Below are 6,771 nucleotides of genomic sequence, written 5' to 3'. Positions count from 1 at the left end.
TTCTTCAGCACCCGTTGCCTATCATTGTGACGGCAGGTCAGAGATGAAGGGAGAGAGATGAAGGCAAAAGTGGAAAGACGTAGAACTCTGTATAAGCTAACAATGGGATTAACTGCCTGGTTTACAGGACATCATGACAGATGATGATGTTTTGCATTTGATTATGCCACTCTGGAGTTTGGGAACCGACTCAGGTCCCACAGACAAAATCAGGAAGAAATTGTAGACGCTGATATAGAAATTAAATCCTGTAACATTAATGCTGCTTTGTTTTTGCACGTCTTTACCAGGAAATCAAATGACCTCACCCAGCTCTGTGTCTCCGCATGTCTTGTTAAGCCAGCTTGAGCTAGCATTCCCAAATGAGGACAGTATCAGGGAGAGAGAGGAGAGCCACCAGCAATTTTTACGCTAATTTTTTTTTTTTACAAGATTTCCTGCAACAGAATATCAGAAATCCAGTAATGCAGAAGGCCCTCACCTATACAGACATCAGCAGAGAGAATATTAGAAATGGGAATGTCAAATCGGACATGTGTACCTCAGCTTACAGATGAGCATGAATAGAGCATTACAACACGGATGGTGTTTGATCACTTACAGTGTTTTAGTTCAAGCCAATTTTTTTGTCTGATTTCACTTTATAATGTACCTTGAACAGGGAGAAGTGGCCAACTGTTAGGATGAGGGCATGTTAGTGATGCCGTGAAGTGTACGACCAGCCTGTGAAGCCTCTCCAACCCTCATAACATGACAGGTGACAGGTCACAGGACACAATAGACAAGATCTGAATGGTCAAAGAACATGAATGCAAAAGTCTAAATTAACCCTATTCAGGACTTTCATGTTGTCATACGTAGAAGGTCTTTCCGGGTCTTTTGGACCCCAAGAAAAAATATGTGCAAAATACTTGTTGGTATTCATTATAGACCTTTGTACTATGTTAAATACATGTTCTGATAAGTTGACGTATTTTTTGTTCCAAATGCATGACAAATGTCCCTCTTTTCATATTTAAAAAAAAAAAAATCTTCAAAAAAAAACCAGTGCCTGTCACCAAAAGCAAATGGGGTCCAAAAGACCCCAAAAGTCCTGAATAGGGTTAAATGATGAACAGGAGAATCTCCACAAAAACCTAAAGATACCAAGGTGAGTGAATGTAGCTCAACACCAAAGCATCCCAAAGACGACTGTGCTGATAAGATTTAAAAATATCAGGATAGGCTAACATTTGCTGTGAATTAAAGTGGGCTACCCAATGTACCAGATCACTGATTCTCTAATCCATATAGCCTGCAGTTACGAAGCTACGTTTGAGGGAAAGAAAAATGTGCACTGCCTGCCATCTTTAGAATCCGAAGATGCCAGAGAGGTGCCACGGAGTTATATCAACAACTTACCGCAGAGGTTCAGAGCAGTGAAGAAAGAGACCTCTCAGAATTTTATGAAGTGGGCTGTAGAACCGAGAAAGAACCTCCCGCTGGTTTTCCCGGAAGCTGAATCAAACTTGAAGTACAGAACTTTCACAAACCATTTCTCATTCTTCAGTTTGCAAAACATCCGGTTTTGAACACGTGCGCCTGTGGGCAAGCACTTTGCTCCGTGTGGTCTTTTATGTTGAGGGGCTTCGTATTGAGCCACTGGAAATTAAAGACAAAATGTCAACTTGTCACGTCTTTGGTTGACAGCGGAAGCAGAGACAAGATAAGCGGAAGTGCAAATTGGTCTCACTGAGTGAAAAACAGAATTCTTTGAAAACTCCAATCTTTGGAGGTCAAAGGTTCTTTCTCATCAGTTCTCAGCAAGGGAAACGCTTGAATTATAGTGCTTATGTGCTTGTTGCTTCCTCATTCTGGCTGAGGTCATGCTCACTTCCTTTTCTAGTTTTTCACACTTAAATATAATGACGTATCATCCTTTTTTCTAAATGAAGCAGGCCCAATTTTTTTTTTTGTCTGGGCTTTTTTTTTTTTACCCCTATGAGAACAAAAAAATCTAAGAATAGTGTTGTGTGCTGTACAGACGGCAAACTCCCAGGGAGCAAATATATAATTTGGGGCCATATAAATAAATGTGTTTATCTTGAAATGTATTTGGCTCACTTCCTCTTTCATTCTGTGTCAAGACTTGTTTGGCACTTGACTAGTTGCTATCCATCGCTTGGGACTTGACTGGCTGAAACTATGTCGGAGGCCTTGACCACATTAGGTAATACTTCAGACTGAGCATGCTCTTTATTTTCGATTCCTGTTGATGATGCATTGATGACACAGTGGGACTCGTGTAAGGATGAAACAAAGAGACTTCACACGTGCAGGACACAGCCAGTAACAGAAGGAGATCACACACATCATCAGGATGTCTTAAACTTTGATTTCCTCTGCACATCACTGAACCTCCCCAGGACCTCTATTTTTTTATTTATTTTTTTTATTTAGTACTCTTATCTGCTAGGATAGGTTTCTGGAGCCACAACAACAAGATTTTCTCATATCTCACATTTCCATAATTATCTCTGGATAATCAAACTAAGTGCAAAATTAGAGCTCCAGTCATGTAAATAGAATTATTTTAGGAAGTCATCAGCTTTTGCATTCGTAATCAGATAATTCGTTTTTCTTATTAGCAGGATTATTGTAGTACTTTTGCACGCCTGCCGACATCAAAAACGGAGCATAATCAAACATGAAAATAAGCAGAATTGCAACTAAAACAGGGTTGTTAGTGTCTGCTATTACACAGAGAGAACATTGTGTACAGGCTGTCGAAAACTCCAGCAGTGGTTTCACAGCACAGACGTACATATGAATGTCTGGGGAGCCATATACTCATTTCATATTTGCATTTCTGAGACCAAATTTTCCTTGGAAGTTTTATCAGCCAGTAGAGACTCTCCTCACCTTTGGGGGACTGTGAGTACGCTATGGCGGGTAGCTACATATACCAAGCTGATGGAGGTAGCCATGATTGATGCCAGCCCTCTGATAATTCAAGCGCTCTCACTTCAACCTACTTCACAATTGTGCCTCCGGTTTCGGAAATGACCAAAAATCTGTCGCCCGTTCGTGGAAACATAGCACCTTATCGCTCCTCCGCCGCCATTCTTCTTCCCATTTCATCTCCACTCCCCGTCCTTTCTACTCTCGTATGTAGTGATTAACCAAACCGTTCTCCTCTGCTCGGTAATGTGTCTCAATATGCAAGGAGGAAATGAGAGAATATTATCTCGGTATTCTGTTGGCTTTGACAGGGCTCGTCGTTCAGATGCACACTGTCATCTGGCGGCGACGGTGCCGGGCCTCTCCTTTGTGTGCGTGTCTGTTTCTGCACAGTGGCGTCATCGATAAGAGGAGGTTTGTCAGGGCGACACAGTGAACGCTGCCACTTGACTTCGCCACGTGACAAGTCAACCGCAGTCGCGCTGCCATGCAGGTGAAAGGAAAACGAGTGTATTCATTAAAGATATGTGCTCTGGAAATGTTACATTCTGCCCTACAGATTAGTCCTCCGTCAATATTTGTTTGTGATTTTGTAGATGAAAACCATCCAGTCTGACTATTCTTGTATCTTTTTCTAATGCTCGGTGTGCATTTGGCTCAATGTGGTTTGACTTTCAGCCACTACCGCAAAAATGAAACACTTTCAGGAAATTCTATTTGTGGCTCTGAAGGTGCTGAAAAACTACAGATCACTTGAGAAGGAGGAAATACTACATCTAGCATTCACCGACATGAATAAGAGCGTTTCTTTTCGAATAAAGAAAACAAAACACAAGCTAAACCATTCTGCTTTTTACTAACAACCTCCTCACTACAAAGCTTCCTGTAACTCAAGTGGGTTTAAGAAAAAAAAAAACAACAACTTTGCATCATAGGGTGTGGAGCCAAAGTTCTGACGTGTTAATAAATCATTATAGCTTCATTGTCCACCTACCTAATTGGGAAATTAGGCTGCATGTTTGCGAACTCACAAGAGGAATTGAGACTGGATTGTTTGAGCTGGCGTGATAGATGAGCTCTCTATAGATTTTGCAGCATAAACCTTGAACATATTACAAATGGATGCAGTGTTTTTTATCCAATTTGCCAATTCACTGGTTTTAAAATGTGCAAGATTGAATGTGCAAATTAGAGCGCCCGTGGATACAATTAGTGTCAGTGTTCTCTGTAGTTGCGAGAGAGTTTTAGCTGATTTTTATTTTATGTCAGCACATAAGACTGACTTTTTGGTCAAGACTAATAGGGACTGTAGGGGCAACAGCACAATAATACTGCTGCATCACCTGAAGGACTACACTGAGTGTTGGTCCATCCCTGTGGGTCTTATCTGAACTGCTTCCTATACAGTCCACAGATATAGATGCCAGGTGTGTAGAAGTCTCTAAATTGCCAAGAGATATATTTCTGTATTCTGCCTGTAATTAATTGGCTGTCGTCGCTGAGTGTTGGTCGCCTTCAGTTTTCAGCACCTCATTACTCTGACAATGAGGTTGGTCAAGAAAATAATCAGTTATTTGTTTAGGTAGCTGCCACTGTTGGAACAGACATTATATAATGAAGTCAAGCTGCTGGTAGTTCTGGGTCTCTGGTCATTTTATGTAAGAGGAATGCAAAGTGGCTCAAGTGGAAAAGTAGCTAAACTTAAGGAAGTATGGTATACAGTCGTGACTTGATAACACAATCCGAAAACCGTGCTATCCGACAGGTTTTTAGGAAAAACAAATGGAACCCATGAAAAACAGCCTTAACATACTGACAGCCTTGGATTCTGACTCTGACATGACATTTTATGTCACAAATAAGGATAACGGCGTATTATCTGACTGAACAATCTGACAGATTGGCTACGTTCAGACTGCAGGACTTAATGCTCAATTTTGATATTTTTATGAAATCAATTTGTTTGCGAGTTTGTTCACATTTCCAATTAAACACGACTTGTATGTGATCTGCTGTGTGAACGTCATACGACCCAAAAGTGTCCCGCATGCGCAGAAGAGGACACGATGACGTCACACACAGCGAGCATGCTCAGTGTTTACGGAAGTAAACATGGATGGTGGCGGCGGTGGAAACAGAACTGGGACCACGATCCTAAACTAGCATCAGCAGCCAAGTACTGCCTGTGCTTTCCAGCCACCTCAACCCCGTCGGAGCACACACCCGGGGTGGAAGTGCCCCCCTGACCACACGGAAGATTCTGATATTCATCATTATTTGGGCCTGAATATCCAGAGACCAGAGCCCGACTAGTTATTATAACAACTATGACCAATAATTAACAACAAATGAGCCTTCAAGCATCAAGCCCTCCTTGTATCTCGACCTCCATCTTGACAATCCGACAGCCTTGCTATCCGACATTAAAGAAGGTTTTACATTTAGTGTCGGATTATCGAGTCATGACTGTATTCAGTCACTTAAAAGGTCACAATGTACCTGAACATATTCGTATGATGAATACTGATCTTCGATATGAGGCACACATTTTCACATGTGCATCTCCAACTACCGTCACACTTCAAGACAATTTAAATCCCACATGCATCCTGTAAAAGGTTCAAAACAACTCATCTTTCTGCGGTGGAACAAAATGCCTTCAACATGTTTTCAGTGGCTCCAACTGGAACATAAACAACAAAATTCAGGACACTATAAATGCAAATATGAACACAAGATCACATTTGAATTATTCCAGAAGATAAAGAAGGCGTGAATGTGTGGTAAAGGGGGGAAATATAGTTAGAGTTCACTGTTAGGAGGTTGTGCCAGTAGTGTTAACAATCACCGAATGCTCTTTTGTAGCATCCTGAAAGAGAAGCATTCACTTGTGTTTACAGTCATGTCAATATGTACCCAAACACATCTGTATTCAAGTACATGCTTTTTTTTTGTATGTGCATGTTTCATTGTACCTGTAAATCTTCTCAAGGCGCAACACAAATTATTTCAAAACCGCAGTTGGAAAACAGCGACAGGGATGAAGGAAGAGGAGGGAGGAGACAAAGGGAGAGAGAGAGAAAGCAATGGTGCAGAATAACAATAGGGGTGAAAGGCACCGAGTGAAACGTGAGAAACAACAAACATGAGAGAATAAAAAATCTGGCTTTCTTCTACTGAAAGACAATAATATCTATCATACTGAACCTAGAACGGTAATGATGTAATCACTAATAGAAAATGAATATCAAAAGGTAGAGTGACAAGGAGAGTCAAGGATAAAGAAAGAAAGAGCATCAGACAAGAGACAAAAGAAAACAGAGCATCAGGTCAAGGCTGCTGCAGCCCAAAATGACAACGTGCCCCTCGGCAGTGTTGAGGCCTGTAATTGTGAATTCTTTGATCAGAATAAACTGACCTACAGGGAGTTTCATGCTCACCCACTCACTTAAGTCAGGGATGTTTGGTCTGTTTCATCTTTGGCCATGGGTGATCTGTCAATGCAGGCCATGGAAAATAATGTGACTTGTCTGTAGCTGCGCTCTGTTTATTGAGAATCAGAATTTATCATTTGAATTCTGACTCTGATTCAAATGCGATATACTTACATAGCGGGGCACACTTCACCTTTTGAAACTGTAGAGAGAGCAATCAAAAAAAAAAAAAAAAAAGAAAGGACATGTGACCAGACAAATGGACAAATGAGCGCCGAGAAAAGGCAGACGAGTAATAAAATGTGACCGTGGCGCAGGAATACGCAAAAGAAAAATAATTGTTTTGTTGACATGAGTAAACATTTTGAATGCCAGTAAAACATTTAGTGATATTGTA

This window comes from Stegastes partitus, unplaced genomic scaffold (assembly GCF_000690725.1).
Source record: "Stegastes partitus isolate 25-593 unplaced genomic scaffold, Stegastes_partitus-1.0.2 Scaffold304, whole genome shotgun sequence".
NCBI lineage: Eukaryota > Metazoa > Chordata > Actinopteri > Pomacentridae > Stegastes > Stegastes partitus.
The sequence above is the reverse complement of the archived record's forward strand: the minus strand, read 5'-3'. Positions refer to the sequence as shown.